A 13,368-nucleotide genomic window follows, 5' to 3' on the forward strand; every position below is an offset into this window, starting at 1 on the left:
CCCTGTCTGCCACATGCCACATGCTGTCTATCGGTGTCGTCACTTGTATGACACAGCGATGTGTGCTACAGAGGTGCGTGTACAGAAACCATTAACACCCTGATATGCAGAAAGCTAGAATAAATATTTCAAAGTTAAACCTAAAATAGAAAAAAATGACAGTAAAACACAGAGGGCCACATGTAACAGCATCCGAAGTGTTGATCATTTAGTGCTTTAGCCATTGGGCGGTATTCAATGAGCCTGATTCGCCATGTTTTTATGGCGAATTTGTGCTGTTTGGCGAATTTTTGACTAAAACGGTGAATCACCCTATTCAATGACCAGATGGCGAATACATTTGAAGGTTTTTTTCGCCATGATTCACCAAGTAGCAATCGCTATCTTTTCATGGTGAAGTGGAATGTGAACTTTTAAATTAAAGTGTTTTGTTTTTTACATTTGGTGTCAATTTTATTCTGAGGAGGGGCATGCTATTTTTATTCATGTGCTGTAAGCACATGAATATATATTTAATTAAAAAAAAAAAAAATATATATATATATATATATATATTTTTTTTTTTTACACTGACCAGCCAGCAGGGGGCGCCGGAGCCTAGCCGCTCATTAGATATTCATATATTCACTGCACCCGATCGTTACATATGCATGATCGGGTGTAGTCAGGGCTATTTTTGTGCAGGCTCCAGCAGGAACTGTGGCCCTTATTCTAGTTCACTCTTTCTGACAAAATATTCCTCAGATGGACAAAACCATGTGCACTGCAGGTGAGGCAGGTGTAAAACCCCACCCAAATCTAATTATCTCTGCACAAGTAACACCTGCCTCACCTGCAGTGCACATGGTTTTGTCCATCTGAGGAATATTTTGTCAGAAAGAGTGAACTAGAATAAGGGCCACAGTTCCTGCTGGAGCCTGCACAAAAATAGCCCTGGGTGTAGTGAATATACCCGGTCCCCTGCTGGCACCCCCGGGGGGCAGCCTGTGCTGCCTGGCACCCGGGGAGCCCACCTTCCCCCCACAAACGTTCTGGGGCAGGCAGAGAGACTTCTATCTCTCTGCCTGCCACCGTCCTCAGGCTCCCTGCGGTGTTCGCCGCAGGAGCTCAAATTCGCCGGTCAGGGGCAGCGAGCCCCTGACTCGTTGAATACCGGAGCCGGCGAGGCTCCGGAACGTGGCGAATGTGCAGCGAATCCTAAACAGGATTCGCTGCACCTCGCCGGTATTCACATTGAATACCGCCCATTGAATTAAAAGTAGCAATTTCATTAAATGCAAAGCCAGGTTGATTTTATCTTTAAAACATTTGCTGCTTTAAATTCTGCTGCAAAATCTTCAATAAATGATTACATGTCAGATATCAGAGTTTATTACATGTGCCCCATGGTGTATCCCATGTGTTAGGGCAGGGGTCCTCAAACTATTTGCTCTGGGACCCCATCAGACAATGAAAATAATTACAGGACCCCAGCAAATTACTACAGAAGGTCATCACATTACATGTGTAGTCAGCAGACAGCACATACATGGCAGCATTGTGGAGGCACTTATGATGTGAGGAGTCTAACATAACAGACAACTCAACAAATTGCCTTGAATCACTGACTAAGATTAGAAAATTCATCAGCCTGATGGTCAGCAACATGGAGTCGCCACCCCATGCTGAGAAGGTCGGGACCCACTTTGGGGTCAGGACTTACAGTTTGAGAACCGCTGGTCTATATGGATAGTAAATTAAGAAAAAGTTGGAAACTCTTTAACCCCTTCCCGACATTTGACGTACATTTACGTCATGGTCGGGAAGCACTTCCCGACACATGGCGTAAATGTACGTCATGGATTTAAACTGTCACCGCGTCTATAGACGCGGTGACAGTTTCAACATGTCTGCTGTCCCTGACAGCAGACATGTCCGTGCATGCCCAGGGGGGGCTGCGATGCCGCCCCCCCGTCGGCGATCGCTGTGATTGGCTGTTCAGTGTGAACAGCCATTCACAGCGTTTTCCTGTGTCACCGGCGAATAACGTTCGCCGGTGACACGGGATCAGAGGTGATTGGTGCTGTAAAGTACAGCACCAATCACCGCGGGGTGTAAGGGTGACACTGGTGTCACCCCACCGCACCCCGCCCGCCCCCAAAGGCCGTGATTGGTCCGTCGGACCGACGGACCAATCACAGCCAAGGAGGGGGATTTAAACTAACGGTGACTGCACTGCAGACGCCATTCCGGTCTGGAATAGCGTGCAGTGCGGTCACCGTGCCCACCTGCCGCCATATACTGACCAGAACCTTGCTCCATACTTACCTGATCGCTGCTTCATCACTGCTTGATCACTGCTTGATCTGTGCTGGATGCTTCCTGGATCCTGTTGCTACTTGTGCCTTCCTGTGCTGTGAAATTGTGCTGCTGCAGTGTAATAGCTAGATAGAGAGATAGATAGAGAGAGATAGAGAGATAGAGAGAGATAGAGAGAGAGATAGTGTCAGAGAGTGCTATATTTTGTGCTGCTGCAGTGTGATATAGTTATAGATAGAGAGAGAGAGATAGAGAGAGAGAGAGATAGAGAGAGAGAGATAGATAGAGAGGCCTAGTGACAGAGTGCTATATTTTGTGCTGCTGCAGTGTGATAGTTATAGAGAGATAGAGAGAGATAGAGAGAGAGATAGAGAGAGATAGTGACAGATTGTGCTATATATTTTTTATATAACTGACTGCTGCCCCCTCCTTTTGTGCTGATCAGTATAAATTAACTGATCAGCAACTTTTTGGGGGCGCAGGTTTTTTTTTATATATAGATATACCTGTCAGTGCTGCTGCTGCAGTGTCATAGAGTGATAGATAGTGAGAGATAGAGAGATAGAGAGAGATAGTGACAGAGTGTGATAGAGAGTGCTAAATTTTGTGTCTGCTGCCCCCGCCTTTTGTGCTGATCACTATATCTGAGGTGATCAGCAACTTTTTTGGGGGTACAGAGGTTTTTTTTTTTTTTTATATATACCTGTCAGTTGCACCAAAGGTTGTGCACCTGCTGCACCTCACTGGTAATCAGTGTCGCATCACTGATCACCTTTTTTTTTTGTGTGTGTGCTGTGGGGTCTTTTTTTAATTTTTTTTTTACACACACTGTGATTTTGTGGGTGTCCTGTGGCCGCTGTGCGCTGATCAGTGACGTACATCACTGATCATCTTTTTCGGCACAGGGTTGATCTATTTTTTTTTTTTTTTTGATCAAATTCCTGTTGCCTTTGAGCGCTGTTCAGTGACAGACGTTACTGACCAACATCTGTGCTCAATTTTTGGCGCAGGACCTTTTTTTTTTTTTTTTTTAACCCCTTCAATTTTTTATTTTTAACCCCTTCATTTTTTATTTTTTTTTATTGGTATAAAGTATTTTTTTTTTTTCTGCACTACATACACACTACACACTACATACCCCCCGGGTTGAAATAAAGTTTGTACCCCCCCCTACACTATACACGTGTTGAAACATTTCACTACCAGTAACACAAAAATAAAAATGGCATCCCAAATGTCCTCCCAAATGTCCTCCCAGTCATCCAGGAGAATGTATTCAGTGGAGGAGGCATATGCCATGCTTGCCTCTGACTCAGACACAGCCAGTGATGCAAGCGGGGAATTTGAAGGATTCGTCTTAAGCTCCTCTTCCTCCTCTGGTGATGAGGGACCCCCTCAAAGACGCCCCCGTAGAGCAGCTGAGACCCCCCCCCCAACAATTGATCTCGTATGGACCCCACCACCAGACAATTTTGAGCCCCAGGTTCCTGAGTTTTTGGCCATGCCAGGAATCCAATTTGATTCCACAGGTCTCAGAGAAATTGACTTTTTCAAATTATTTTTCTCTGATGATTTTATAAATTTAATGGTGGACCAAACTAATTTATATGCCCAGCAGTTTATTGCTCAAAACCCCACGTCATCATTTGCTAGGTGGACCCCTGTAGATGCAGTAGAGATGATGACGTTTTGGGGTCTGGTGTTTCATATGGGCATAGTAAAAAAGCCAGAAATTAGGCAATATTGGAGTACAGATGTTCTGTACAGTACTCCATTTTACCGTATGGCCATGACCCGGACTCGATTTGAGACAATTCTTAAATTTATACATTACACCGATAATGCACAGTGCCCACCCAGAGATGATCCCACCTTTGACCGGCTATTCAAAGTCAGGCCGGTCATTGATCATTTCAGTGCCAAATTTGAAGAGGTGTACATCCCTGAAAAATTTATTTGTATCGACGAGTCCCTTATACATTTTAAAGGAAGGGTTAAATTCCGCCAGTACCTTCCCAGTAAGAGGGCAAGGTATGGCATAAAAATGTATAAGCTGTGTGAAAGCACCTCAGGGTACACCCACAGGTTTAGGGTTTATGAAGGGAAGGATTCAAGAATTGAACCGCCAGAATGCCCCCCCTCCCTCGTAGGTGTTAGTGGGAAAATTGTCTGGGATTTAGTGCACCCCTTCCTGGATAAAGGTTATCACCTCTATGTGGATAACTTTTACACTAGCATCCCCCTGTTTAAGGCCCTTGGTTCAAGAGGTACAGCAGCTTGCGGTACTGTGCGCAAGAACCAAAGAGGCCTCCCAAAAACGCACATTGCCCAAGTAATGAGAAGGGGTGAAAGCAGGGGAATATGCACCGAAAATATGTTGTTGGTCAAATATAAGGACAAGAGGGATGTCCTTATACTGACAACAATTCACGGAGACAGTACCACCTCCGTCCCTGTACGAGGTACCAGTACCCACACCTCCAAACCTAATTGTATCCTGGATTACAATAGGTACATGGGCGGAGTGGATCTTTCAGATCAGGTACTGAAGCCGTACAGTGCCCTGCGGAAAACAAAAATCTGGTACAAGAAGGTGGCCGTGTATATCATCCAGATGGCACTGTATAACGCTTACGTGCTATTCCGTTCTACCGGCCAGAGGGGGACATTTATGCACTTTCAAGAGGAAGTCATAAAGGGCCTAATATTTGGGAACCAGCAGGCAGAGGGCCCCAGTACTTCTAGTACTGGCCCCCGTATTGTACCAGGGCAGCATTTTCCTGATGAAATCCCCTCCACTGGAAAAAAGGGCAGGACACAAAAAAGGTGCAAAGTTTGCTATAAAAAGGGAATAAGAAAGCAAACTATTTTCCAGTGTGACACTTGCCCCGACAAACCCGGCCTATGTATAAAGGAGTGTTTTAAAATATACCACACATCTATGGAATATTAGGTTCATAATTTCACCGTGCTTCGGGGGTCTTGCTAATGCCACATAGCACCCACCATTCATTCCACCAGAATCTGAGCCGCAAAATCCAAAAATCACTCCTTCCCTTCTGAGTCCTGTCATGCACCCAACTGGTATTTTTTGGTCACATGTGAGGCATTGCCGTACTTGGGAGATATTGGGGCACAGATTTTGGGGTGCTTTTTCTCCTTCATTCCTTGTGAAAATGAAAAATTTTGAGCCAGAACTGCATTTTTGTGTAAAAAAATGTAATTTTTCATGTTCACTGCCCAGTTTTATCAAAATTGGTGAAACCCCTGGGGGTTTGAAATGTACACTATACCCCTAGATGAATTCCCTGAGGGGTGTAGTTTGCAAAATGGGGTCACTTGTGGGGGGGTTCCACTGTATTGGTGCTTTGGGGGTCTTGCTAATGCGACATAGCACCCACCATCATTCCACCAGAATTTGTGCTGCAAACTCCAAATATCACTCCTTCCCTTCTGAGTCCTGCCACTTTTTGGTCACACATGAGGCATTGCCGTACTCGGGAGAAATTGGGGCACAGATTTTGGGGTGCTTTGTCTCCTTCATTCCTTCTGAAAATGAAAAATTTTGAGCCAGAACTGCATTTTTGTGTAAAAAAATGTAATTTTTCATTTTCACTGCCCACTTGTATCAAAATTGGTGAAACCCCTGGGGGTTTGAAATGTACACTATACCCCTAGATGAATTCCCTGAGGGGTGTACTTTGCAAAATGGGGTGACTTGTGGGGGGGTTCCACTGTATTGGTGCAACATAGCACCCACCATTCATTCCACCAAAATCTGTGCTGCAAAATCCAAAAATCACTCCTTCCCTTCTGAGTCCTGCCATGCACCCAACTGGTATTTTTTGTTCACATGTGAGGCATTGCCGTACTCGGGAGAAATTGGGGCACAGATTTTGGGGTGCTTTTTCTCCTTCATACCTTCTGAAAATGAAAAATTTTGAGCCAGAACTGAATTTTTGTGTAAAAAAATGTAATTTTTCATTTTCACTGCCCACTTGTATCAAAATTGGTGAAACCCCTGGGGGTTTGAAATGTACACTATACCCCTAGATGAATTCCCTGAGGGGTGTAGTTTGCAAAATGGGCTCACTTGTGGGGGGGTTCCACTGTATTGGTGCTTGGGGGGTCTTGCTAATGCGACATAGCACCCACCAAAATTCCACCAGAATCTGAGCTGCAAAATCCAAAAATCACTCCTTCCCTTCTGAGTCCTGCCATGCACCCAACTGGTATTTTTTGGTCACATGTGAGGCATTGCCGTACTCGGGAGAAATTGGGGCACAGATTTTGGGGTGCTTTTTCTCCTTCATACCTTCTGAAAATGAAAAATTTTGAGCCAGAACTGCATTTTTGTGTAAAAAAATGTAATTTTTCATGTTCACTGCCCACTTGTATCAAAATTGGTGAAACCCCTGGGGGTTTGAAATGTACACTATACCCCTAGATGAATTCCCTGAGGGGTGTAGTTTGCAAAATGGGGTCACTTGTGGGGGGGTTCCACTGTCTTGGTGCTTGGGGGGTCTTGCTAATGCGACATAGCACCCACCAAAATTCCACCAGAATCTGAGCTGCAAAATCCAAAAATCTCTCCTTCCCTTCTGAGTCCTGCCATGCACCCAACTGGTATTTTTTGGTCACATGTGAGGCATTGCCGTACTCGGGAGAAATTGGGGCACAGATTTTGGGGTGCTTTTTCTCCTTCATACCTTCTGAAAATGAAAAATTTTGAGCCAGAACTGCATTTTTGTGTAAAAAAATGTAATTTTTCATTTTCACTGCCCACTTGTATCAAAATTGGTGAAACCCCTGGGGGTTTGAAATGTACACTATACCCCTAGATGAATTCCCTGAGGGGTGTAGTTTGCAAAATGGGGTCACTTGTGGGGGGGTTCCACTGTATTGGTGCTTGGGGGGTCTTGCTAATGCGACATAGCACCCACCAAAATTCCACCAGAATCTGAGCTGCAAAATCCAAAAATCACTCCTTCCCTTCTGAGTCCTGCCATGCACCCAACTGGTATTTTTTGTTCACATGTGAGGCATTGCCGTACTCGGGAGAAATTGGGGCACAGATTTTGGGGTGCTTTTTCTCCTTCATACCTTCTGAAAATGAAAAATTTTGAGCCAGAACTGCATTTTTGTGTAAAAAAATGTAATTTTTCATTTTCACTGCCCACTTGTATCAAAATTGGTGAAACCCCTGGGGGTTTGAAATGTACACTATACCCCTAGATGAATTCCCTGAGGGGTGTAGTTTGCAAAATGGGGTCACTTGTGGGGGGGTTCCACTGTATTGGTGCTTGGGGGGTCTTGCTAATGCGACATAGCACCCACCAAAATTCCACCAGAATCTGAGCTGCAAAATCCAAAAATCACTCCTTCCCTTCTGAGTCCTGCCATGCACCCAACTGGTATTTTTTGTTCACATGTGAGGCATTGCCGTACTCGGGAGAAATTGGGGCACAGATTTTGGGGTGCTTTTTCTCCTTCATACCTTCTGAAAATGAAAAATTTTGAGCCAGAACTGCATTTTTGTGTAAAAAAATGTAATTTTTCATTTTCACTGCCCACTTGTATCAAAATTGGTGAAACCCCTGGGGGTTTGAAATGTACACTATACCCCTAGATGAATTCCCTGAGGGGTGTACTTTGCAAAATGGGGTGACTTGTGGGGGGGTTCCACTGTATTGGTGCAACATAGCACCCACCATTCATTCCACCAAAATCTGTGCTGCAAAATCCAAAAATCACTCCTTCCCTTCTGAGTCCTGCCATGCACCCAACTGGTATTTTTTGTTCACATGTGAGGCATTGCCGTACTCGGGAGAAATTGGGGCACAGATTTTGGGGTGCTTTTTCTCCTTCATACCTTCTGAAAATGAAAAATTTTGAGCCAGAACTGCATTTTTGTGTAAAAAAATGTAATTTTTCATTTTCACTGCCCACTTGTATCAAAATTGGTGAAACCCCTGGGGGTTTGAAATGTACACTATACCCCTAGATGAATTCCCTGAGGGGTGTAGTTTGCAAAATGGGGTCACTTGTGGGGGGGTTCCACTGTATTGGTGCTTGGGGGGTCTTGCTAATGCGACATAGCACCCACCAAAATTCCACCAGAATCTGAGCTGCAAAATCCAAAAATCACTCCTTCCCTTCTGAGTCCTGCCATGCACCCAACTGGTATTTTTTGTTCACATGTGAGGCATTGCCGTACTCGGGAGAAATTGGGGCACAGATTTTGGGGTGCTTTTTCTCCTTCATACCTTCTGAAAATGAAAAATTTTGAGCCAGAACTGCATTTTTGTGTAAAAAATTTAATTTTTCATTTTCACTGCCCAGTTGTACCACAATTGGTGAAACCCCTGGGGGTTTGAAATGTACACTATACCCCTAGATGAATTCCCTGAGGGGTGTAGTTTGCAAAATGGGGTAACTTGTGGGGGGTTCCTAAATTTTAGCATCTTATGGTGCCTAGAAACCTACATGGTGCCTAAAAAATAATCTCATAAAAAGGAGGCTCCAAAATCAAGTAGGTGCTCCTTCTATTATGAAGCCTGTGGTTTGGTCAACGTGCACACTAGGGCCACATATAGGATATTTTTGAAAACAAAAGAATTGGGGGAATCAATTTTTAGTCACATTTCTCTAGTAAAATGTACTGTGTTCCTTAGAAAAATGTATTAAAATTGCAAATCTGCAAAAAAAATGAAATTTTGAAATTTCACCTACACTTTGTTTTAATTCCTGTGAAACACCTAAAGGGTTAACAAACTTCCAAAATGCTGTTTTGAATACTGTGAGGGGTGCAGTTTTTGAAATGGCATCATTTATGGGGGTGTCTCACATACAAGTCCCTCAAAGTCATATCAGAACTGAACTGGTCCCTAAAAAAATCAGTGTTTGAAATTTTCTTGAAAATTTGAGAATTTGCTATTCATATTGTAAGCCTCCTAGTGTCCAAAAAAATTAAAAGGAAGTTGAAATAATGATGGAAACATAAAGTAGACATATGGTCTATGTTAGTTATTAACTATTTTGAGTGGTATGATTATTTGTCTCACAAGCAGAAAATTTAACATTTTGCAAATCGCTAAATTTTCCATTTTTTCACGACATTTTGGTATTTTTCACAAAAAAACACAGACTGTATCGACCCAAATTTACCACTAATTTGAAGTACAATGTGTCACGAAAAAACAATCTCAAAATCACTGGGATAAGTAAAAGCAAAAAAAAGTTATCCCCACTTAAGTGAGACATGTCAGATTTGAAAAAAATGGCTCTGTCAGGAACGCAAAAACTAGCTCTGTCAGGAAGGGGTTAAAGCCCCCAAATATTGTCAACCATTTTTGTGTTGACCATTGCCATGTCGACATTTTGTACCTGTCGACCTTTATCACTGTTTACCTTTTTCCTGTCAACCTTTTGACCCTGTTAACCTAATGTATGTTAACCATATGGGTTTAACTAGACATTTTAGATCTTTTATACCACACCTATACATTGGAACCCGTTGGTTGAAATATTAAGGTGTTACCAAACTTGGCCACAAGAGGGGTTTGTTGTATAACAAATGAGTGATTTTATATCAAGTTGGTGAAAAAAATATCCATTCCATATCCAGTTACATTACATTACCTGACTTTAGGAGCGATTCAGACCTAATTTCCCTTGCCGTGTTTGCATGTGGGCATGCGCGAATATGTGCATGTGCAAACTCCCATGGCGAACGCCTTCGGCGGGTTTCACACTCACCAGGGCATTCGCTCAGTGAGGGGCAGGCAGGTGGCGGACGCAGGGGACCGCCCAGCATTTTTTGTGCGTGCCCCCAAATGCTGCCCATGCCCCTGAGAAGGGGGGGCATGGGCACATGCAAACACGGCAAGGGAAATTAGGTCTGAATCGCTCCTAAAGTTAGGTAATGTAATGTAACTGGATATGGAATGGATATTTTTTTCACCAACATGACGTTAACCCCCTTCCCCCTTTTTGCCCATGTCTTTCCACGATAAAAGTTAGTATAGACTTACTTTTATCCTCAATCGGATGAAAAAATCATTCGATGATGAGCACCCATCAAATGATTTTTTCCCTCTGTGCTACCGCATGCGAGCGGATGTGTAAGTGTACTAGTGCAGTGATTTGCTCGGTGTGGGGGCGTGCGTTCATCCGTCCGTCAGAGCAGCGTTTACCTGCTCGCTAGGCAGCAAATATATGCTGCCTAGAGAATAGGTCTGAATCAGGCCCCTCTATTTGAGTGATCTTCAAATGAAGGCACCGTGGACTATGTAAGTTCCCCTACGTCAGCAAATGAGACGTTACATACATTTCATCACTATTTCTTCCCTCTTCATCTTGGGATACGGTCGCTAGGTCGACAGTATGAAGGACGACATACATTTGGTCAACCACTATAGGTCGACAGGGCTTAGATCGATACATGAAATAGGTCGACAGGCCTACGGTTGACACAAGCATTAGGTCGACATTGGGAAGGTTGACAGTCAAAAGGTCGACATGAGTTTTTCAATTTTTTTTGCAAAAGCAGGTGGTATTTCGTACCCTACCATCCACTAGAGCGTGGAGGGAAAATAGAATCGTGTGCCGAGCATGGCGAGAGGACGCGTTACACTGATACGATGTCCATGTCGACTTACATCGACATTCAGCACAAAAAAAGTGAAAACTCATGTCAAAATTTTGATTGTTGACCTTCCCATCGTCGACCTAATGCTTGTGTCGACCTTCCGATCCTCTTAACCTATTTCATGTGTCGCCCTAAGCCCTGTCAACATTTAGTGGTCAACCTAATGTATGTCAACCTTCCTACTGTGGACCCTATGGCCCATACTCTTCACCTTGGTAAGAAAGTGAAGCAGGATGCGCCATACTGTACCTGAAGGATCTGTGGCGTATAATATATCTCCCCCTCAGTCTTAAAGTGCTGGCAACAGACTTACGGGCTTATGATATGTACTATGCCAAGGGGAGAGATAAAGTGGAAATAGAAAAAGTACCAGGCAGTTCCTAACTACCATGTTATAGGCCACATTTGAAAAATGGCAGTTAGGAGATTACTGGGTGATACTTTATCTCTCCACTTTATTAGTTAAAGGTCTATTTGATAAACTTTATAGAAAGACAAAGTGGACAAAGATAAAGTGCCAACCAGCTCCTCTCATTTTCCAAACAAAGCCTGTAACATGAAACCTAGTAGTTGATTGATACTTTATCTCTGTTCACTTTATTGCTCTATAAGGGTTAGTACATAGCCTTGATCACTGTCTGTGAAGGATGCAGGCAGCAGCATAGCTAGCTGGCATGGCGCCCCCCTGCCACCCATCAGTGTACCTTTTTTTTCTTATGCTGTGGCGTGTGTGCAGCAAGACGGAGACCGGGTACATTCACCATGGAGGGAGTGTGTCCTGACTCTGGTGCCGCCCAGCCGTGACTCAAACAGCCGATATTGAGTGATCCACGGCCGGGCGGCACAGCAGTCAGGTCACAGAACAGAAGAGAGCGGGCGATCGGCAGACAGAGCAGGGAAGCCGTTTGTGGTGCATGGCTCCGGCGCCCTATGAACTTTCGGTGCCCGGAGCTCATGCTCCACCCTCGCTACACCCCTGGATGCAGGGTATACTTACCTACCCTCCAAAAATTGGGTTCCTCTCCTGGTCCACCCGAAGGGTGGGCAAGCATCAGGCATTTAGCATGGGCCTCCGCATCATCCCACGCACTCCCTCTACCGGTCAAATACTGGCATTCGCGGCTCTATGGGGAGGGGGCGTGGCTAAACTGACACAAATTGCGCCATTTAGTACCATCACCTTCCTGAAGAGCCACGAATCACAGCATTAATATGAATGGGGATGGAGCCTAATAGGGGTGGGGCTTGATGGTGGCAAGCCTCGCCCCCACAAAAAGCTGAGGAGAATAAGGTAGGCAAGTATATAGGCTGTATTATGTACTACACCACACCAGTAACTGGTCGCAATGCATCTCTTCATACAGTTGATTATATTGGTGGACCTGGGGAGCTTTATCTTCTTTACAACAAAACTGCCTCTACAGCTACTGCCATCCTGGTCACACAGCCAGTGCCGCCTCTGTTTAAACTCTAGTCCTGGCAGGACCTGGCTGCTCTGGTGGTACCAGTTGCTGTAACTGCTCTCCCACTCCCTGCTGACCCCCTATCCTCAGCAGGGAAGAGGCAGAAGGTGCCCTTCACTGGCTACACTGTCCCTTCTGCCCCCACCGCTAGTTTACAGCTCAGGGTTTTTAGCTCTAAACTGGTGTTAAAATGTGGAATGACAAACTGGTTGGCAGAAGTGTCCAGCCGCCTTCAAATACTCTGTACCCAAAGGTTGCATAACCATATTGTCGTCAAGAGGCATATAAGCTTGAGCGATGTTGACAGGATGGGATGCAGTTAGTGTCCCGGCGTTTAGTATACCGTCGTCTGGATCCCGACTGCCATCAGAAGACCGCCGTCGGAACTTTGAAATGGACTAGGATGCCGATGCTGGCATCCTGATTGGTATGTGGGCAGGACAGCTTGAGGCTGAGGAAGGGTTGGTTAGGTTTAGGCAGTGCCTGATTAACCAATAGGCTGATGAGGCTACAGCCTAGAGCACCGGGACTGGTGGGTTCACCTTGCAGGCCTAATTTATTCCATGCTTGTTAGCCATCACCCATCCCAATGTACTGTGTGTGTGTGTGTGTGTGTGAGGGGGGGGGGGTGTTTGAAGATCTTAAGGTGACTGCAAGAATTCTGTGCCAATGTAACACACTGATGGAACCATTGCTTTACTGTACTTTGTGCGGGCAGCATAAAGCCAAATTCTTCTTCAAGCTTCACAAGCATTAGATCCTACATGTCAGTTGTAGAACCTTTTGCCACGATTTACGGCCCCCCCCTCCCCTGATTCACGGCACCCCCCCTCCCGTGATTTGCGGCACCCCACGACCCCCCCGTCCCGCGATTCATGACCCCCCCATGCTTTATTGCCCACATACCCCTATCATGCCTCATAGCCCAGCCTCCTGCTCTCATGCACCCTAACTCCC

At 44.9% G+C, this 13,368-nt stretch overlaps 1 protein-coding gene across 1 annotated transcript in view; it reads right to left on the reverse strand.

Annotated features, from left to right (window-relative positions):
- LOC146080585 (leukocyte elastase inhibitor-like) overlaps window positions 1-13,368 on the reverse strand; it is a 56,310-nt gene that overhangs the window by 16,519 nt on the left and 26,423 nt on the right. The window lies entirely within an intron of this gene.

Source organism: Crinia signifera, chromosome 5 (assembly GCF_055691185.1).
Source record: "Crinia signifera chromosome 5, ASM5569118v1, whole genome shotgun sequence".
Classification (NCBI taxonomy): domain Eukaryota; kingdom Metazoa; phylum Chordata; class Amphibia; order Anura; family Myobatrachidae; genus Crinia; species Crinia signifera.